At 42.9% G+C, this 23,242-nt stretch overlaps 1 pseudogene; it reads right to left on the bottom strand.

The window, feature by feature from the left end:
• Nucleotides 1-10,530, bottom strand: part of LOC109944200 (50S ribosomal protein L2, chloroplastic-like) — a 53,900-nt pseudogene extending 43,370 nt beyond the window's left edge.

Below are 23,242 nucleotides of genomic sequence, written 5' to 3'. Positions count from 1 at the left end.
AGGGTACACCGACTCGACCCGGAGGACCACGCCCAGTTCCGCAATCACCACTGAGGACTCCACCTCCTCGGCAGGCTACCCCTACTGGCACCCCGACGAAGTTTGCAGGACAGAGTCCGGGCACTCAATGTTTCAAGTGTGGGAAGATGGGTCATTATGCAAATGTCTGCCCACAGAGGATTGCTACTACTCCAGTTCAGAACAAGCAGCAAACTCCAGGAACTGGCAAGGGATATTCTATTGCCAAAGTTAATCAAGTCAGCGTTGATGCTACTCCGGATGGAGGGGACCTCGTACTTGGTATGTTTTATGTTAATGCAATTCCTGCAACCATATTATTTGATTCTGGTGCTACACATTCATTCATGTCTGCTAGATATGCCAACACAAATGAAATACCACTGCTAAACATGAGAAAACCCCTGATAGTAATTACACCTAAAGGGCCTGTTGAGGCGAACCAAATGACACGTAGATTGACATTAACCATTATGGGTAGAGAATTTGGAGCTACTGCCATAATATTGGAGTCAAGCAGTATAGATTTGATCCTTGGTATGTCATGGCTAAGAAAGGCAAAGGCCGTTATAGCATGTGGTAGAGGTACCGTAGAACTCACTACTACTAAAGGAGAAAGGTTTCAAGTTAATATTGCAGTAACATCCTCATCTATGCGTGCAATGTTCTTTATGCCTGAGGAGTTTGTTGGTGACAATATCCGGGTGGTTAGAGATTTTCCGGATGTCTTTCCAGAGGAGTTACCAGGGATGCCACCTGATAGAGAAGTTGAGTTTGTTATTGACCTCTTACCTGGAACCGCCCCTATTTCTAAACGGCCATATAGGATGTCCGTAGAGGAGTTGAAGGAACTTAAGAAGCAGTTAACTGAGTTACAAGAGGCTGGGTACATTCGTCCGAGTTCCTCACCTTGGGGAGCACCGGTCTTGTTTGTACAGAAGAAGGATGGATCGCAACGGATGTGTGTGGATTATAGATCTCTTAATGATGTTACGGTGAAGAACAAGTATCCGTTGCCCCGTATTGAGGATTTATTTGATCAGATGAGGGGTGCAAGAGTATTCTCGAAGATTGATCTCCGATCCGGTTATCATCAGATGAGGATTAGACCATCGGATATTCCCAAGACGGCTTTCTCGACTAGATATGGATTATATGAGTTCACAGTTATGTCGTTTGGATTGACTAACGCACCAGCCTATTTTATGAACTTAATGAACAAGGTGTTTATGGAGTATTTGGACAGATTCGTCGTGGTATTCATCGACGATATTCTTATTTATTCTCAGAGTGAAAGTGATCACGAGGAACATCTGAGGATGGTGCTACAGAAGCTACGAGATAATCAACTCTATGCTAAGTTCAGCAAGTGCGAGTTTTGGATTGGCGAAGTGCCATTTCTTGGTCATATTATTTCTAATGGAGGAATAGCAGTGGATCCTGCTAAAGTTAAGGAGATAATGGAGTGGAGAGTACCCACTACAGTTACTGAGATTCGGAGTTTCTTGGGATTAGCAGGCTATTATCGGAGATTTATTGAAGGATTTTCTAAGATTGCTAAGCCTATGACTTCACTTTTGGAGAAGGGAAAAGAATTTAAGTGGGACGAGAAGTGTCAAGACAGCTTTGATCTATTGAAGAAGAGGTTGATGTCGCCACCGGTATTGGTTATGCCAGACCTACAGAAGGGGTTTGACATTTATTGTGATGCATGTGGCCAAGGACTTGGATGTGTGCTCATGCAAGAAGGACATGTGATTGCCTATGCATCTCGTCAGTTGCGGAAGCATGAACTGAACTACCCCACTCATGACTTGGAACTAGCAGCAGTTGTGCATGCACTTAAGATTTGGAGACACTACATTATGGGGACTAAGTGCCAAGTATATACGGATCATAAGAGTTTGAAGTATATATTCACTCAGAAGGATCTCAACCTTAGGCAACGTCGTTGGTTGGAGCTTATAAAGGATTATGATTTGGAGATTCACTATCACCCGGGCAAGGCCAATTTGGTTGCAGATGCCTTGAGTCGCAAGGAGCATGTTCATTCAGCTATTGTTGCCCAGCTACCCGATGAGATTGTTGAGGATTTCAGGAGACTTAACCTGGGGATAGTTGCTCATACTGAAGGAGTTACTATTGATGTGGAACCTACTTTGGAGCAGGAGATCCGCAAAGGACAAATTGGTGATGCTAAAATAAAAGAGATTAAGGATCTGATTACTGAAGGTCGAGTTCCGGAGTTCACGGAAGATGAGCAAGGCACTGTATGGTTCAAGGATAGAATGTGTGTTCCTGATATTAAAAGCCTTCGAGAGACTATATTGAAAGAGGCCCATGATTCAGATTACTCTATTCATCCTGGTAGTACCAAGATGTACCAGGATTTGAAGCGAAAGTATTGGTGGTATGGATTGAAGAGAGATGTGGCTGCACATGTGGCTATGTGTGATGTATGTCAAAGAGTCAAGGCTGAACACCAGAGGCCAGCTGGACTACTGCATCCACTGAAGATACCCGAGTGGAAATGGGAAGAGATTGGTATGGATTTCATTACTGGATTGCCTCGCACCCAGAAAGGATATGATGCAATATGGGTGATTGTGGATAGATTGACTAAAGTGGCTCACTTTATTCCTGTCAAGACTACTTATAAAGGTTCTCAGCTAGCAGAGTTATATATGGCTCGGATTGTGTGTTTACATGGAGTACCAAAGAAGATCGTGTCTGATCGAGGTTCGCAGTTTACCTCAAGATTTTGGAGAAGCTTTCATGAGAACATGAGCACGAAGTTGAATTTCAGTACAGCTTATCACCCTCAGACTGATGGACAGACCGAAAGGACTAATCAAGTATTGGAAGATATGTTGAGAGCATGTGCCCTTCAGCATGGAGGGAGTTGGGATAAAAGTCTACCTTATGCTGAGTTCTCTTATAATAATAGCTATCAGGCCAGTCTGAAGATGTCACCTTTTGAAGCTTTATATGGGAGGAAGTGCAGGACTCCTCTATATTGGGATCAGACTGGAGAAAGACAGTTCTTTGGGCCTGAACTGATTCAAGAAGCAGAAGAACAAGTTCGTATAATTCGAGAGAATTTGAGAGTGGCTCAAACCAGGCAAAAGAGCTATGCTGATAATAGAAGGAGGCCACTGGAATTTGAAGAAGGAGATTATGTGTACCTCAAGGTGTCACCACTGCGTGGAATGAGGAGATTTAAAGTTAAGGGCAAATTGTCCCCTCGCTATATTGGACCATTCTTGATCTTTAGAAGAGTTGGGGAGATGGCATACCAACTCGAGTTACCGGATAGTCTATCGGATGTGCATAATGTGTTCCATGTGTCTCAACTTAAGAAGTGTCTCCGTGTTCCCGAGGAACAGTTACCCTTGGAAGAGCTCAGTGTTCAAGGTGATTTGACTTACACGGAGTACCCGATCAAGATTTTGGATACATTGACTCGAGTTACAAGAAATAAGGTGATAAAGATGTGCAAAGTCCAATGGAGTCACCACAGTGAAGATGAAGCAACTTGGGAAAGAGAAGAAGAGCTTCGTATAGATTTTCCCCACCTTTTCTCTAGTTCATCTTAAATCTCGAGGACGAGATTATTTTTAAGGGGGGTAGGATTTGTAATACCCACTTTGTAAGAAAGTATAAAAAGAGAAATTTCCTCCCTTTATATATTTGTGAGTCATCTATGTGCATCATCTCATGTGGACACCCTACTTAACAAGAATAAATGGGTAACAAAAGACACTCAAATAACTTGTGCATCCTTGGGAGTTTTGTTTGCTTGTGCATTAAAATAATAACAATGATAATGCTAGTAAAAAAAACGATAATAACAAAGACTTGAAATGAAGTTTGAATCCTAAATTGAGAGTTAGGGATTGAAATGGAGAGGGAAAGAAAATAAATGGCAAAGAAAGGGGAAAGAGTATAAAATTTATAGAAAATATATATATAAAGATATACTTTCAAGGTTAGTAATTTTAAGGTTGCAATATAATTTGAGGGTAAAATTGGCACAGGGTTCGAATTTAAATTTGAATTCAGAATTGAATTTAGAAAGGAAAGAAAAGAAAACAGAAAAATAAAAAAAAGAGAAAGAATAGAACCTACCTGGGCCTTGGCGCCACAAATCGGCCCAACTCCGAATTGCAACCCGCGCAGCCCAGCTTCCAGCCCTTTTGCGCCGACACAGGGGCCCCACCGGCCAGTCGCCCCCCCCCCCCCTGCGTTCGCTTCGTTTCGTTCGCTGGCGCGCGGGCCCCGTTGGTCAGCCCTCGCCCACGCTTGTGCGCTGCCCGCGTCTCTGGCGCATGGGGCCAACCCGTCAGCCCTCGCCACGCCATGGCCGTGTGACTCGGGCTCAACCGCCCGCGCGACATCCCCGGGCGCCACGCGCTCCAATACCGAACTCGGCGGCCTATATGATCGCGGGGATGAGCCGAGTCTCCTCCTATCCCTCATCTCCACCATTTAGTGTTAGCCGCCCACACACCGAGCTCGCCTGGAAAAAGACGTGTTTCCGCCGCTGTCAATCACGAGAACAGCTGACGCTGGGAGGTCCGTGGAGCTCTCCGGTGTTGCGCTGTGACCCTTCGATACTTCGGTCGGCGCTAATTCCTTCGTTGGTGTCGCAGCTCTAGCGCAATTGCTCGTCGGATTGGGTGCTCGCCGTCGCGCCGTGCAACACCGTGGGCTGGCCACCTCGCTGCGAATCTCGGGTATGTGCTTGGTCCCCCGTGTACGCTTAAGTTCTAATTAGGGCTAGGATCGTTCGATTAGGTTTGGGCCGCGGGACTCGTCGGCAATTTGCGCGCCGCCCTGGATCTCTCCCCGTCGGGCGCGCTCTGCTCGTCGGAGTTGGTAGCGAGGTAGGAGAGCGCTCCCTGACCGTTGATGCGGGGATGGAGGGTTGAGATTAGATTCCGCGTACCCCTTTCACCACGTTTCGATCTGGTCCGTCGATCGGGTTTGAACGGCCAGGGTTAGATCTAGGATAATAAAATCTTCACCGTAAAAGACGAATCCAACGGCTCTGGGCGCGTACCCGTTCGGTGGGGGTTAGATCTATTTGTGGCCCTCGGATCAGATCTGAACGGTCCAGATTAGAACTTAGCCCTTCGCTGAGCAGATTTTGTAAAAGAGACCCCAGGATTCCAGAGAAATCAACCCGCCATCCTCGGGAGCTGTTCTCTGTGTTTGGGACGACTTACTCCGAGACCCCTAATCTATCTGGTAATTGAGGCCCAGTCCCGAGCGTAATAAAATCAGGGAAAAGGATTATTAAATAGATTTTTAATATGAAAATAATTGCTAGAACTTCAATAATTCATAGAAAATTCATATGAGCTCCAAATTAATTCATTCCACTTGCTAAAATTTTGTAATTTTATTCTCTACCACCTAGGGCCTCTGTTATGTCATGAAAACAGCAAGAAATTTATTTATCACTTAATCCTATTTAAAGCACATAAAACCTTTGAAAATGCATAACTTAAAATCTATAACTCAGAAAATTATGATTCCTGTTCCTAGAATTTTATTTTAATACGTAGAATATCTCTGTGTATTTTGTTTATATGTTCGGTGTAATGTTAATTTCTCTATATGCACTGTGCTTGATTGTATTGTGGCGAGTAGAAGAACCCGTTGCTGAGGATCCTGGTGAGCAGCAGGTTGAAGTAGCTGAGCAGGAGCTCATTGAAGGCAAGTTGTGCCCTTGACCACTTTTTACCCAATAATGTTCTTTAATATCACTTATCCATGCATAGGTTAATTTTGATGGGACCCAATAGGTTACCCTAGATTGTTTATCTCATTACCTTGTTCACCCCTGAATCACTTGGGTAGTTTGCTATTGCTTTACATGGTTTTGGGATAATCATTTATTACCTCTATGTTCCAGTTATTTTTGTTATTCTATTTATGTTCATGTTGAGATCATTAATGTTAATTGGAACATAGAGCTTAACTTGAGAACCACGTGCCACCACAAGGGTTTAATGGGACGCCCTTGGCTGACTAATTAGGAAATCTAGTGGAAGACTACCTTACCCGAAAGGGGCAAGGGCAGTAGGGGAGAGGTCAGTGCGGGGAGGTCCCTGGTTGATTTTGCTGCGATGGCGGTCAGCCAGGAACCCTGTACTGGATCTTCCCATAAACTGTAGCGGGTTTTCGGAAGCTAGTGGAACTTTGTAAAGGCCTCGTAGTGTTGCCCTGCCGCGCTTCCTAGGTAGAGGTGTATGGGATTTATGACCCCTTGGCAGATGGGTAACATGACTTGTGGGTAAAGGGTACAACCTCTGCAGAGTGTAAAACTGGTATACTAGCCGAGCTCACGGTCATGAGCAGCTCAGGACTCTCTGATGTTTAAATTATGGAACTTAAATTCAATTTTGTCATTTGCATTGCATGGGTTTGTTATTAATTTTGTTCTATTACTTTACTTATGGTTTGGTATTTACTTACACTTAGTAACTGCTAATAAAATTTTGACCAACTACTTAAAAGCAATGCTCAGCTTTAACCCCTATCATTGATCAGCCTTACACTTCACATGAGCTCCCACCTTTGGTGAGTTCGTGTCACATTATTCCCCACAACTTGTTGAGCGATGATCATGTGTGAGCTCACCCTTGCTGTCTCACACCCCCCCCCCCACAGGAGATGATCAGGTGGTTCAGGAGGAGCCGCCTAACACTGAGGAGTTCGATCTGATCTAGGTGGCGTGTCTCGGTCGACATTGGCGCCGGCGATCCTTAGTTCGCTTTATCTTTATTATTTTATTTTGTAATAAGACTTCCGCTATGTAATAAGTACTCTGATGTTTTATGACATTTATCTCTATACACTCTGTTATTATATATGTTGTCTTCTTGGCGCATGTATGAGATGCACCCGGTTTTGTCCCTTTAAAACCGGGTGTTACAGAACCAACCAACAAATTTAAAGCGCTTAACAAGAACACACAGGAACACGCAATATAACCCGAGGTTCGGCAACCACCACAAAGGTGTCCTACTCCTCGTTGAGGAGCCCACAAAGGGTCGGGTCTTTTCAACCCTAATCCTCCAAAAGCCGACCACAAAGGTCAAGGCAATCTCTTCTCAAATAAGCTCAAAGAGCGGGTGATACAAACTTCTTGGGGTCGTCCACAAATTTGGAGACTCCCAAGCAACCTCTAATGGTCAAGGAACACGAGGTTCCAAGAGTAACAAATCCACACAAGGTTAAGTTTGCAACGAGCTCAAGAACAAAGAGAATAGGAGAATCGAGATGAAATTAACAGCGTGTTAGATTGAGTTCACCTCACACCAAGGATCCTTCAAATGATTGAAGGAGATGCGATTGCGGGTGTGAGAGGTGAAATGAATGCACTTGTTGAGAGTTTGGTCAGCCAAGATTTCGTGGGAGAGACAGAAGTAAATAAGAGAGAGAGTGTGGGGGTTATATAAAGGATCCCCCAAAAGCTGGCAGTCGTTGGGAGAAAAGGGGTAAAAACCGGTTGAACCGGTTTTCAGACCGGTTGAACCGGTTTCCACCAGGAAGATCCCGGTTCACTAACCTACTCAGCCAGAGACTCGACCGGATTCAAAACTGGTTGAGCCGGGAAAAAATCCGGTTGAACTGGTTTTCCCAAAAGATCTGCAACGACTTTTCTGACAGCTCTGACTGTCAGACAGGTCAGAGCAGGGATGGCAGAGGAACAGTCCCAAAACCGGTTGAACCGGTTTCAGGACCGGTTGAACCGGTTTCCAGGGCTGAAAACCAAGTTTTGAATATTTTGAAGAGAACAAAGGTGGAGTTCTTGTGGGAAGTAAAATTGATTTTTCTCAAGGGCATTCATGATCTGGAAAAATGTTCTCGAAGATGATTTTAAAGGATTTTGAACTTAGCTCATTGCATAACTTACTTAACCATTGCGGATCCCTCTTAATTGCACGATGATTCCTATAACTCAAGAATTATAAAATGAGCATTATCGTTGTTTCCAAGCACTTGGAGCACGCCATTTGATGTAGAATTTTAAATCCGCTGTGCTTTCTATTTTTATGCTCGTAAGATCTGTGCTTCTCCTGTCTATAGAATTACTGTGTACATGCTAGGAGCAAACTTGTTAGAATCTCTGTTTGTTTTGTCATTTAATCACCAAAACCCTCAATTAGGGTTGATTGCACTTACAATCTCCCCCTTTTTGGTGATTGATGCCAAAACAAACTAGAGTAGAGATAAAAATTAAAAATTACGAATACTTGCGAGATAAAAGTATTTGTGTATGTGTAGCTCCCCCTAAATATGTGCATGAGTTTTGTGATGTTAATATTGACTTGATATGTCAATTTGCAACATATTTAGAGAGAGTGAACAATCAACACCATACACAAAAATGAGGGATGAAACACAATTATAGAGTGTGATGATAGAAAGAGTAGTATTACACAGACAAGCTCATTATTGCATAGCATAAGATATGAAAAGTTACTACTGGCTATTACAATAATGATATCACATCTCATCACATCATTAAAAAAGTTTATGGCTTCAGAGCCATGCATCACAAGATAGACTAATAATTATTACAAACCGATGTTCATTACATAAATAAAAGGTACTGCCAAGATAAGAAACCTTCTCCCCCTTTTTGGCAACAAGAACCAAAAAAGGAGAGAGCCACCAATACAAAGATCACCAGTTAGGAGGAGGCTGATGCGGAGCAAAGAAATGATGCGCCAGGTGAGATGCAAAGTGTTCTTCCCCAGACTGATCCGGGGGAGGAGCACTTCCAGAAGGATCCTGGGGCGGAGGGTGAGAGGATGATTGACCCGGATCCCCTTGGTAGGGAGGCGGGGCAAACTGCTCGCGATCATCAAAGTATGCTTCTTCTTCTTCTTCGTCGTCTGCTGACATGAAGGGCACCCCGTAGGCCTGCTGGTGCCACCCATTGATCTCCGGGGGAGGCGGATGGAGAGGCACGTCAGGCGAGCGAGGGGCAAAGGGCATACCCATAGTGGAAGCTTGACGACGAAGATTGTCGTCAGTCTCCCGCTGACGCCTTGCCAGCTCATGCACATCAGCAGAAATATTCCGGCACGTAGAGAAAAATGCCGCAATCCCATGGGCCAAGCGGGCACCCATCCCTCGGCCACGACCTCGACCACGACCACGTCCACGTGGCGTGGGAGATCCGCGGCCAGGGGAGGGACGCGAGGCACCGGCAGCAGCAGCAGGACCAGCAGAAGGACCAGCAGAGGTATGTGCACGGGAGCTGGAAGGGGCTTTCCTCAAGCGCCCTACTGGATTGTTGGGATCAATCCAGAAAGGGGTATAAGATTGATGTCTAGTACCTTTATCATATCGAAACTGCGTCACAACTTCAATCATCTTCATGATGAAAGGTGCATGTAGACATCCCTTAAGTGGAAAGCATGCAGCATGGATAATCTCCTGCCAGATCATATCAAAGACGTTGATGCTCTCGAAGCTGTTGGGCTTCATAAATGAGAGCAAAACCTTACTCTCTCCAAGAATATTCATCTGGTTACCCCCTTTGGGAATGAGGGTCATTCTGCTGAGGGAGTTGATATATCTGTAATATTTGTGCATGTTGGTGGACTCCCAATATTTTCCAGACTCAGAGAGATGAAGATCTCTGGCTTCATCTTTGGTAGGTTGGCGAAAATAATGGATTTTGATCTTATCACCAGAAATGTCATTGTCAGTGAATCCAAGAATGTGAGCGAACCGACGGTAGCTCACCTTGTACCAGCTGCCTTCGATGTAGAAATTAAGATAAGGAAAGTTGTAGGGACTTTCCTCATCGGCCAGCTTGATCCAAAGAGTTGAGTAAAACTGGGCAATGACCTCATCATTCCAATCATATTGGAATGTCATTATATTCTTCATCTTCTTTCTTTCACAGGCCCTCAATGCCTGTGTCATCTCCGGGTCCCCAATAGCCTCACATCCTTCCTAGTTGATGTACCGTTGATGTAGTATGGGCTGATGTTTCTTGGGGAGGATCACTAAATTGTAGAAATCCACATGCTGGAGAGTCCAGAAACGGTTCCCATCAATCCTGGCATCACGAATGCGCAATGCAGGATTCTGAAAGCGGATGTCCTGAAGAAGTGCAGAACCCCCGCTGGCAGTAAAATCAGTGACTGGCTCATTGCCAGAACGACGGGCCTCCGCCCGGTGGAGGACCAACCCTCGAATAACAGGGGCGTGGGCAGGGGGAAGATCAATTTCATCATCTTTCCCACCATCATCATCACTTGTTGCTTCCCAAGCTTGTGGATTTGTCGCGGGTCGGGACCGACCGGAGGGATTCCGGGTCATCCGACCGCGAGCTCCATGAGACCCGGAGGCCTCACCACCTTGCATGACGTTGCCAGATCCTCGCCCACGTTTGGATCTGGAACGCGGGGGAGTATCTTCATGAATCTCTTGTTCGTCAGAGGAGTCGGATTCAACAACAGATGGATTCCTCCGACGCACCATCCTTAAAAAGAGAAGATAGAACCTATGATGAGCAAGGATCTTAACAAACACGTTTGAGTAGAGACGCGTATGATATTGAGCATGCACTTCAACCGTTCATGCGAGCGGTTCAACTACAACGAACAATATCAAACCGCTAAACTCTAACAATGTTCGAGACAAACGAAGATAGTCTAAGTGATGCAAGCACCTAAACTAAAATGTATCCTAGAAACGATACACTAGATAATCAAGAACGAGTGAGATCGAGTAAAAAGAAATGAAATAGGGTAATGCCTCGATCCGAAGTTTGAATCACAGAAATCCCAACAAGAGAAAGGGAGATGATGGAGGAAGCCGAGATGAACGAATCTCCAACAAAACTTCCAAAGATTGGATGGCACAAATGGGTTTTGGAGTGGTGAGAGTGTGAAGGAGAGAGAGGAAAATGTGTAGGCGGCGTCGGCTGGGAAAAAGGAACAGATAAGAAGAGAAGGGAGGAAGGGGAGAGAAATAGGGGAGGCGGTGGCTGGTCAACAAACTGAAAACCGGTTCAACCGGTTATAAAACCGGTTCAACCGGTTTCCCGTCAGACTGCGCAGTAAAAGCGCGCAGAAAAAGTGACTGACTGCACGGATTTTCTGCCAGACTGACAGCGCAGTCTGCGAGACTGACGGCGCAGACTGCGGCGCTGACTGACAGCACGGACGCGGAGGCGGTCAAAACCGGTTCAACCGGTTTTTATACCGGTTCAACCGGTTTCCACCAGGGGAAAACCGGTTGAGTGGCCTACTCAGCCGATTCACTCAACCTATTTTCAAATATTGCCCGGAGAGGCTTTAATAACACTTAGCAAATATGATATGAGTAATTTTGATGATAAAAACAGTATTTCTCATGACATATTGTGCATACAATCATTTTATATCCATCAAACTTGTGATCAAAATTTTAGTTTTAAGACACATTTCGAGAATCCAAGATGTTTAGCTCACTCCTAAGAAAGCAAAACCTAATCTCATCAAGGGGTTTTGTGAAGATATCGGCTAGTTGATTTTCGGTGCTCACATGAAACAATTCGATATCTCCTTTGGCTTCGTGGTCTCTCAAGAAATGATGTCTAATGTCAATATGTTTGGTTCGAGAGTGTTGCACCGGATTGTTTGCAAGTTTTATGGCACTCTCATTGTCACACAATAGTGGAATCTTGTTAAACTAACAACCAAAATCTCTAAGGTTTTGCTTCATCCATAACAACTGTGCACAACATGCCCCAGCTGCTATGTACTCAGCTTCTGCAGTGGAAAGTGCAACACAATTTTGTTTCTTGGAACTCCATGACACTAAGGACCGCCCAAGGAATTGGCAAGTCCCAGTAGTGCTTTTTCGATCTACTTTGCAACCGGCATAATCTGAGTCAGAGAGCCAAGTAAATCGAAAAGGGAGCCTTTAGGATACCATAATCCTAGGTTTTGGGTGTGGACTAAGTATCTTAGGATTCTCTTAACGGCAACAAGATGGCAATCTTTAGGGTTCGCTTGAAAGCATGCACACATGCAAACACTCAACATGATATCAGGTCTAGATGCACATAAGTAAAGCAGTGACCCTATCATTGATCTATATAACTTTTGATCTACAGGTTTACCTTCCTCATTTAGGTCGAGATGTCCATTTGATGACATTGGAGTCTTCGCGTGCTTTGCCTTTTCCATGCCAAACTTCTTGAGTATATTTGGTTTGGCATAGAAAAGTGCCTTCCTTGAGTTGTTTGACTTGAAATCCCAGGAAGTATTTGAGCTCGCCCATCATAGACATCTCAAACATGTTCGTCATTACTTTGCTAAACTCTTCACAAAATTTTTCATTAGTACTACCAAATATAATGTCATCGATATATATTTGGCACACAAATAATTCATTGTCAACTTTGCGAGTAAATAATGTAGAGTCAGTTTTTCCTATTGTAAACCCATTCTTAATTAAAAATCTTTAAGGCAATCATACCAAGCTCTAGGGGCTTGTTTAAGCCCGTAGAGTGCCTTGTGAAGTAGATAAACATGGTTTGGCTTCTTTGGATCTTCAAAGCCCGGTGGTTGCTCCACATAGACCCTCTCTTGTAGTGGTCCATTTAGAAATGCGCTCTTGACATCCATTTGATATAACTTGAAATCATGGTTAGTAGCATAGGCAATTAATATTCTAATTGACTCTAACCTTGCTACCAGCGCATATGTTTCACCAAAATCAAGTCCTTCCACTTGAGTGTAGCCTTGGGCAACCAACCGTGCTTTGTTTCTTGTAACCACGCCATGTTCATCTTGTTTGTTCCTAAAGACCCATTTTGTCCCAATCACATTTTGTTTGGGTCTTTGGACTAAGGACCAAACTTCATTCCGGGTGAAGTTGTTCAACTCCTCTTGCATGGCAATTATCCAATCCGGATCACCCAATGCTTCTTCAACCTTAAGTGGCTCAAGAGAGGAAACAAACGAGTAAAATTCACAAAAATTAGCTAAACAAGATCGAGTTGTTACCCCTCTCCTGATGCTACCCAGGATGTTGTCCACCGAATGATCCCTTTGAATGGTATGATGGACTCTAGGATGAGGCACTGATGCTTGTCTTTGTATTTGCTCCTCCTCATCATTCACTTGATCAAGAGGCACTTCACCATTAACACTTTCGTGTTCATCTTCTACCACAGTTGGCATCCTTTGGGATTGATGATTTTCTTCAAGACTTGGATGAGTTGAGGTTGATGGGTTTGCTTGGGTGGAGGATTTGTCACCCACCACCTTTGCACCCACATCAACAACCTCATTGGTCATCCACAAAGTTCCTTCCTCATCATCTTTTTCTTGAGGTCTCACTTCACCTATTGCAAGTTTCTTTATGGCCTCACAAGGTAGTTCTTCATTTCCTGCAGTGCCATTAGAAACATGCCCTTGCGAGCCATTAGACTCATCAAATGTCACGTCTATCGCTATTTCAACAAGACCAGTGGTATTGTTGAAAACACGATATCCATGCGCATTTGATGCATAACCAAGCAAGAAACCCTCGTCCACTCTAGGAGCAAACTTTGAGCTTTTGACTTTCTTGTTAAGAATAAAGCACTTACAACCAAATACTCTAAAATAATCAACTTTAGGTTTGTTACCAGTGAGAAGCTCATAAGCAGTCTTCTTGTAGATCTTGTGAAGATAGAGGCGGTTGATTGCATGACAGGCGGTGTTGACCGCCTCAGCCCAAAAGTTGTCAGGTGTCTTGTACTCATCCAACATGGTTCTAGCTGCTTCAATTAAAGTTCGGTTCTTTCTTTCCACAACACCATTTTGTTGTGGAGTGTAAGGAACCGAGAACTCATGTTTGATTCCTTCTTCGCCTAAGAATTCTTCGACACCTGTGTTCTTGAATTCCGTCCCATTATCACTTCTTACTTGCTTGATTTTGAGCTCAAATTCATTTTGAGCTCTTCTCATGAATTTCTTCAATATTTCTTGAGTTTCACCTTTATCACTCAAAAAGAAAACCTAGGTGAAGCGAGAAAAATCATCAACAATGACTAGACCATACTTACTACCACCAATGCTGATGTAAGCCACAGGTCCGAAGAGGTCCATGTGAAGAAGCTCCAATGGCCTCTTTGTTGTGACCACATTCTTTGATTGATGTGGGACTCCATGTTGCTTTCCTGCTTGGCATGCGCCACAAACCCTATCTTTCTCAAATACAACATTTGTTAGTCCAATGATGTGATTATCCTTTTGAAGTTTGGCCAAAATCCTCATACCGACATGAGCTAGCCGGCGATGCCATAGCCAACCCTTGTCGGACTTTGCCACTAAACAAGTCTCAGGCGTCACTTTACTTGTTGTGAAATCAACAAGATAAAGCTTGCCCTTCAAGCGACCCGTAAAGGCAACTGAGGAGTCCTCCCTTCTAAGGATCTTCACATCCACATCAAAAAATAAGCAATTATAACCCATTCCACAAAGTTGTGAAACGGACATCAAATTGTAGCTTAAAGAATCTACCAATAAAATATTTGAAAGTGATTGTTGGTCAGAGATAGGAATTTTACCAATACCAATCATCTTACTCTTGCCACTATCTCCAAACACAATTTCTTGTGCTTCTTGAGTTAGTTGCAAGGAATGAAACATGTCTTCCTCCCCGGTCATGTGATTTGTACATCCACTGTCAAGCACCCAACTTGACCCACCAGAGGAGTAGACCTGCAAAACAAATTTAGGCTATGCTTTTAGGTACCCAAATTGAATTGGGTCCTACAGTGTTAGTTATAGCCTTGGGTACCCACACACTTCTTTTCATGACTTTTCTTTTAGTGTAGGCACCCACATATTTAACAACCAATTTTCCTAAATCCCAAGTCAACATATAATCACAAAGATAAGAGTGAGAAATGGGAGCATTAAATTTTTCTCCACTTGAGGATCCCACTTCCTTCATCTTACTCTTTGTGGAACTCAAGTTTACCTTTACTTGAGTTGACTTGTCATTTGAGGAGTGAATCCTCCCCAAGGCATCATATAGAGTGGTTCCCTCTATGAACTTGGGGGATCTCCACCCCTTATGCACTGTGCTAGGGTTTTCCTTGGATGAGTTGAACCCAAGCCCCCTTCTTCCATTGTTGGGCTTTAGGGACTTGTACTTGGGTTCAACTTTCTTTAACCCATCATTGCTAAAGCATCTTTTCAATATTTCTTTGACCTTCACCTGTGGGCTATTCTTCCTTGCATGGTTAGTTAGACAACAAGAAGCATGATATTTGGCACAATGTTTGCAAAAGGTATTGTTTGAGGAGCTAGACTTAGATTCAATCACTAAAGATGAGGCATTGATGTTCTTGCAATTTTCAAGTTGCACTTGAAGTTCTTTATTTTGAACATTCAAGCTTAACATGCTTGATTCAAGTGCATCCTTTTCATTTGCAAGATTAGCTATAGAGGTTTTCATATTGATTACTCCTTTTCTTTATCCTCTATAGTTATCTTGACTAAAGATACTTCCTTAGTCAAGACATCTAGCATTTCATCTTTATTGAGTAGCAATTCTTGAAGCTCTAGGTTTCTTTCCTTTTCAAGGATAAGCAAGTCTTCTTGAGCATCAAGAGTTGCTTTTCTTTTATCTAGCTTCTCCATTAATTTGGTGATAACATTGTATCCATTCAAGCCAAATTCTTTAATCATTTTATTTTTCATGGCAATTTGTTCATCATCATCATCATTTGGAAAATCATTACTAAATAAGGTTACCTTATCTCCTTTTGCCATGAGGCAAGTTGGAGTGTAGGAGTCGTCTTGTAGGTTGGTGAACAGTTGCGAGCTTGAAGTAGATTGGATGGCAACATTTGCCACCACTTCCTCTTCCTCAGAGCTAGAACTCTCTTCATCGGAGTTCCATTCTTCACCAATATGGGCTTGACCATATTTCTTCTTCTTGAAATATCCCTTGGTCTTGCCTCCCTTTTTGAACTTGTCCTTCTTGTATTCCTTCTTGGCTTCTTGTTCCTTCTTGTTAGGACAATCCGCTATGAAATGACCGGTTTGGCCACATTCATAGCATGCCCTCTTCTTTCCTTTCCTTTGAAACTTATCATTTTTCCTTACAAATTTCTTGAATGTTTTGATGAACATAGTTGTGTCTTCATCACTTCAGCTATCTTCATCACTTGATGTCTCGACCACTTTCTTTGCCTTGTGGTCTTTGTTCTTCTTGGGGGTGTCTTGTTCATTAGTGATCAAGGTATGAGAGTCTCTTGTCTTGATGGGGGCTTCTTTGAACTCGTGTTGTTGAATCTTTGCAAATAATTGATGAGACGTCATATCCTCATAGTCATCACGATCCCTTATCATCCATGCTAGACTCTTATCCTTTTCTTTATATGCTCTCATGAATAGTCTTGTGACCTTGGAGTCACTCCAATCTTCACTTCCAAGCACTCTTATTTTGTTTACTAACACCATCAACCGATCAAAGAGTGATTGAAGCGGCTCACCCTTAGTCCAATCATATCTAGCAAGCTCACTCTCCAAAGCTTCAACTCTATGTCTCTTAGCTTTGGGATCTCCTTCATGTGACATTTTAAGAATATTCCAAATGTCACGGGCATCTTCTCTTCCTTGTACTTTCCGGTATTCTTCCGGACAAAGACTTCCTTTAATTATGCTCACTGCTTGAGCATTGCGATGAACCTCTTGCATCATTTCCGGAGTCATCTCTTCTCCTTGGGCGGGCTTATACATACCTACATTAACAATCTCCCAAAGACTAGGATGCACATCGATTAAATGTGACTTCATCTTGTCGGCCCACTCGTCATAGTTCAACTCACTAAGAGTTGGTAACTTTCCAAGTGGGGCAGAAGAGAAGTTGGGAATAAAATTTCTAGAGTAATCGAATTGAACTTTACTAAATTCGTTACCTTTGCTTTTGGTAGATGATCCTTCGGTGTTGAGACTTACCTTGCTCAACACCTTCGACACCAAAAGATCCACTAGATCGTCATTGTAATCAAATTTTCCTTTACCTTTATCTTATTTGGCCTTTCTTCTTGATTCTTCTTCTTCGACCTTTTTATTAGCATCTTCCTCTTTCATTTTGAGGAACATCTTCTCGGCAATCTTCATGGCGAGGTCGAGAAACTTGGGGTCCACTTCCTCACCGGAAGATGTGATGGGGATTTCCTCGAGGAGAGGATCCACATGGTCCCGTTGAGTAGACATGATCGTTTCCTCACGCGGTTAAGCGTAAAACGAGGTACGAACCTCTGATACCAATTGAAAGTAGCCTAGAGGGGGGTGAATAGGCTACACCTGAAATTTTTCACTTAAAAACTTCGAAATAGGTTAAATAAAAGTTGCACTGGTGCAAACCGGTTCAGTTGATTTTGTTTACAACTGAACAAATTTGAACCTGCTCAACTTAGATTAGATAATCTGTTAAACAAATATGAAGTGGTGAAGAATTTTGCTAATGACTTGCCCTACACAAAATCTACTCGAATAGATAATATGAACCAACCAACAAATTTAAATCGCTTAACAAGAACACACAGGAACACGCAATATAACCCGAGGTTCGGCAACCACCACAAAGGTGTCCTACTCCTTGTTGAGGAGCCCACAAAGGGCCGGGTCTTTTCAACCCTAATCCTCCACAAGCCAACCACAAAGGTCAAGGCAATTTCTTCTCAAATAAGCTCAAAGAGCGGGTAATACAAACTTCTTGGGGTCGTCCACAAATTTGGAGACTCCAAAGCAACCTCTAACCGTCAAGGAACACGAGGTTCCAAGAGTAACAAATCCGCACAAGGTTAAGTTTGCAACAAGCTCAAGAACAAAGAGAATAGGAGAATCGAGATGAAATTAACAGCGTGTTAGATCGAGTTCACCTCACACCAAGGATCCTTCAAATGATTGAAGGAGATGCGATTGCGGGTGTGAGAGGTGAAATGAATGCACTTGTTGAGAGTTTGGTCAGCCAAGATTTCATGGGAGAGACAGAAGTAAATAAGAGAGAAAGTGTGGGGGGTATATAAAGGATCCCCCAAAAGCTGGCAGCCGTTGGGAGAAAAGGGGTAAAAACCGGTTGAACCGGTTTTTAGACCGGTTGAACCGGTTTTTAGACCGGTTGAACCGGTTTCCACCAGGAAGATCCTGGTTCACTAACCTACTCAGCCGGAGACTCGACCGGATTCAAAACCGGTTGAGCCGGGAAAAAATCCGGTTGAACCGGTTTTCCCAAAAGATCTGCAACGACTTTTCTGACAGCTCTGACTGTCAGACAGGTCAGAGCAGGGATGGCAGAGGAACAGTCCCAAAACCGGTTGAACCGGTTTCCAGGGCTGAAAACCAAGTTTTGAATATTTTGAAGAGAACAAAGGTGGTGTTCTTGTGGGAAGTAAAATTGGTTTTTCTCAAGGGCATTCATGATCTGAAAAATGTTCTCGAAGATGATTTCAAAGGATTTTGAACTTAGCTCATTGCATAACTTACTTAACCATTGCGGATCCCTCTTAATTGCACGGCGATTCCTATAACTCAAGAATTATAAAATGAGCACTGTCGTTGTTTCCAAGCACTTGGAGCACGCCATTTGATGTAGAATTTTAAATCCGTTGTGCTTTCTATTTTTATGCTCGTAAGATCTGTGCTTCTCCTGTCTGTAGAATTACTGTGTACATGCTAGGAGCAAACTTGTTAGAATCTCTGTTTGTTTTGTCATTTAATCACCAAAACCCTCAATTAGGGTTGATTGCACTTACAGGCTCCCACACCTTGAAATGGCCGGTTGGGGTGGTATTTAAAGGCCCCAACATAAAACTAGTCGTTGGAGAAAAGTTGTTGCTCTCTGCCGCACACCGGACAGTCCGGTGCCCCTGTCCGATGCGCCTAGCCATTGGACAGACACCACAGGTGACCGTTGGCGCTGCAGCCTTTTATACTGGTCAGTCCGCGTGTCACATCGGACAGTCCGGTGGCTTCTCTCAACCAGTGCCACCTGGAACTAGTCGTTGGGCTACTGTTCACTGGTGCACCGGACAGTCCAGCGTGTGGCACGGGACAGTCCGGTGCTCTCCGCTGGACAGTCCGCTAGTGACAACACTTGTCTTCGTTTCCTGGACTTTGCTTGATACTTGTTGATCTTCTTGTGATCTTCATAATGTCTTCTTTTGAGGTGTTGCTTTCCTCAATGCCTTAGTCCAAGTAACTTTAGCATCATGTGAACTACAAACATAAACACTGGCAAATACATTAGTCCACAGGTTATGTTGATCATCAAACACCAAAACCTATTGAGCCAAATGGCCTAGGGTCCATTTTCCGTACACCTTTTTTGAAAAAAAAAGAAAAACACACAAGCTCAGCAATGGCAAGCACAAACAAATCAAATGTTTTGAATGGGAGAGGAAAAGAGTTTTCCAAAGCCCGGGTTACTCGGATTTGAGGGCTAAGAGTAGCGATTACTGCTTGGCTTCTGAATTTGACTCACACTCTAGTTGCTTTGGATGCCTTTGAGGAAGATTAGTGTGTTAAGAACATTCTCATTTCCTTCTTCTCTTGGTCACTGAGGGGTAGTCCTAAACAGGGCAATTCCATGTATGCCATCGGGAATTAGTTTCATCCCTTGTGTGCCACTGGCCCAATAGGTACACACACAAAAAATTCCCTATATGCCACTCCATGGCACACAAGGGATGAAAATAATTTTTGATGACATACAGGGAATTAGTCCTGAACGATTCCCATTGCCTTCAATCTACATCAACAAACTTGTACTTGTAGAGCTTGGCAAGTATGTGGTAAACCATGTGACCATGTGTTAGCCTTCATTCGATACATCAAAATTGTTGAAATGAATGATTATGTCTATGACTACTTCTCCGCTGAGAGATTCAAGAAGGCATATGATGGCTAGTTTCCAATAATGACATTCAAGCACCAATGGACAAAGGTTGATGCTGGATACACACTTAAGAAGCCATATTTGATAAGGAAACCCAAATGCCAAGAAAACAAAGGATCAAGGATCAAAAGAGGCAGGAAGCGCTACCAAGAGGAGGAAGTGTTCGGTGATTAGTGAAATTGGCCACACAGCTAGAACTTATCAAGGAGATCCTACAATAAGGGAACAAAAGAGGATGTTGCTTTCTAGTTAGTCGGAAGAAGGAAGCAATAGTACCATGTAAGAGAAGGTTATCTTCTAGTCAGGCTGAAGAAGGAAGCAATAGTACCAAGTAGTGGTGTATAGCTTTACTCTTGTTTACCTCAAAAATTTTCTCTACACACTAACTATTGCTTAATACTAGTTTGACATACTGCAAGTGAAGCTAGAACAATCCACCACCACCATCTGGCAGGGGCAGGGGCAGAGGATGGGACACTTCCAACACTGAATCATCCAAGTCAGTCTCATACAAGTTTTTTTAGTTTTATCTTAGAATTTAACCCATAACTTAATGTTTTGAAATTGTTTCTTGCAGTGCAAGTGGACTAGGGGGAATCCCACCAACTGGGAGAGACACAAATGGAAGGAAGGGTAGGAGAAGAGGTTTTCTATATTGGTTTGTTGGATCCGAATGAGCTATGGTTCTGATCGTGTAGGGTTCTCTATCATGTATGGGCAGGGGTGGTTATGGGCTCTAGATTTTACACTACAAACTTTAAGAATCGAATTGAATTAGGATCGGACTCTATTCCTATTCATTTGTAACTAAAATTATTTAAAGACCCTAACTTTTTATGAAAGAGCATTTGGGTCGTGATCCATTATATTATATTTATTTGTGAGGCAGTGAGACTCTTTTGTGTATCGCTAAGTCATGTACGAGTATATGGATACATTCTGGTTGTGTATGGTTTAAGTCATGTATGTGTGAGACATATCAGCCTATAATGGATGCATTAAGAAGTGAAGTGATTATTAAGTATGTTATTGTTCCTATTTTAAACCATGTGTTTCTATAAGATATTTATACTCTATGGTGAGTTTATATACGTTATCTTCTCTGTGTATAAAACAAGCCCATTCTTGCATTTTTTTTTCTAGAAACATGTCTATTTTTACAATTTTCGCATAAGAGCAAAAATGGTCATATTTAATACTATCAACTGTCTGTTATACAACAAGGGTGACACGTCGATTTAAATTAAAAACAGAGACAAATGCACAAAGTGATATTGTATGACCATTTGTAATCGAAACGGGGACAACCCTAGAATATACCCAAGCCTGACTAAGAAAAGGGCGCTGAACGGTAGGATAAGTTGTTTCGAGCAGCAAAGGCAGCACGGGCGGGGTTATCAGGCGATAATAACCAAAAGTAAAGGTTGTTTGTGCGTTGTCATCATGTTTTATCTCTAGCATTGTTATGCTTACGAATGTTAGTAATTACTAGTAGGAAAGAACTCTGCCACCGAGCGACGAGTCCACGCCACGTTCGGACCAGCAGGGTCTTGATCAGATCGAATGTGAATAATATCATATTTATTTTCATATTTTCTTTTTATTTGAATCGGATACGGATATCGAATACGGATCAGATATTAAATATTTGTACTCGAATACGGATCAGATTTCAGCTCTCATAGATGGATCGAATTCGAGTAGGACAGAAAATGTCTATACCATTTACCTCCCTACTCACAGATCAGACAAATATACTGTCTCTACTAAATATGTCTGCAATAAATTTTTTACTTTAACACCAAAATATAATGGATCCTTCACCGAAGCAACTCTCCGTCCCATGACAGTTGACACCCGTCCCCCTCGTCTTTCTGGCCATCGTTGTTATCGATTATAAATACCAAATGAAAGGTCTTCTCAAGATTTGATTGTCATTATTGCATCATAGAAGGACATGTACAACCTATTTAGATAATGTTTGGATTCCAGCTTGGAGTTTTACTTTATAATATAAATTTAAACAGTTTAAACAAATATTTTCAATAAAAACGATAAATAAAATGATTTATCTGAATGTCATTTAAAGGTTCACAACCCTAGCTCCACAATTTTCTAGAGCACATAACGACCTGATGTACCAACTCGAACAAATTTTCTGAAGTTAGAGCAATCCCAAGCACCCCCTTAATATAGGGTCTTTTGAGGAGTCTTTAAAAGGTTAAGTGAAAAAAAATACAAGAGATAGTCTCTTCACGAATGGCTTGTTCTACACTCGTCTCCATACATATTGTCTTTTAACTATATTTGTGATCTAAAAACTTAGAGTTGTGCCACTCTTAGCTGTCGCTTGTACATAAAACCCCCAGGACCTCTGGGTTGTACATACACTAGGTGAACACCTAGTGTGAACTCATCATTTAATTTCGCTAAGTTTTCTGGAACCTGTCTTCATCTCTGTCTAACCTGATCTAATGACACCATTTAAACGGTTGAGATACTTGGTACCATGTGTGTGTGTGTGTGTTTTGGGCGCACCCGTAGCTCTCGGTCCGTGATGTCAAAAGAGTGCGAAATAGTAAAAGGAGATGGGAAGAAGAAAACCATGGGAAAGTGGCATCTTTGTGGAGAGCTACCCTAGGCATTAAGATAATGGCGCATTTGCAACTAACCTAAGCCCTAAGGGAGATCCTAGTATGGATCCACAGCAGCCTCCTCTGGCGGCTGGGCCTAGGCAGGGCATAAAGGGTTGCTTTTATTCCCCTCCAAGAACTCTAAAAAAAAGATCAAAAGATTCTGTTTCTGACGCGCCTTAGCCAATCAGGCGCAGAGCTCCAAAAAAAAACTCAGCTCACAGGGGAAGGGAGCATGGAAAGGTAAGCACAGTACACGCTACTTTCATCGGTACTGCCTGCCCTCGTGATATTCCCGGAACGAGAGAATGTTTGGTCGTCTCGTTGCCATGAGCACTCAGCCGCACCCAATCCGGTGAAAATGGAGGACGGAACCATATCGAATATGCTCATGTAGAAAATCTCGGCCATGATGCCCTTAAAGGCAACAAGCCCGGCCGCCGGGGGGATAGATAGGCTGTTGGCGATTCGGTTAACTTTAACCTACACCAACACGCATCTTGTAGGCTGCGTTGGAAACATAGCGTTCCATTTTTTTCACCTGAATTTTTTCTAGGGCGTCGTTGAGAACAGTTTGATCCATACTGGGTTAAGGGGAAAACAATGGTAACTAAGCATATAGGTCAGAATTCCATCCATTCCAAAATGCATGCCGTTTCTTT

Source organism: Zea mays, chromosome 2 (genome assembly GCF_902167145.1).
Source record: "Zea mays cultivar B73 chromosome 2, Zm-B73-REFERENCE-NAM-5.0, whole genome shotgun sequence".
Classification (NCBI taxonomy): domain Eukaryota; kingdom Viridiplantae; phylum Streptophyta; class Magnoliopsida; order Poales; family Poaceae; genus Zea; species Zea mays.
The sequence above is the reverse complement of the archived record's forward strand: the minus strand, read 5'-3'. Positions and strand labels throughout refer to the sequence as shown.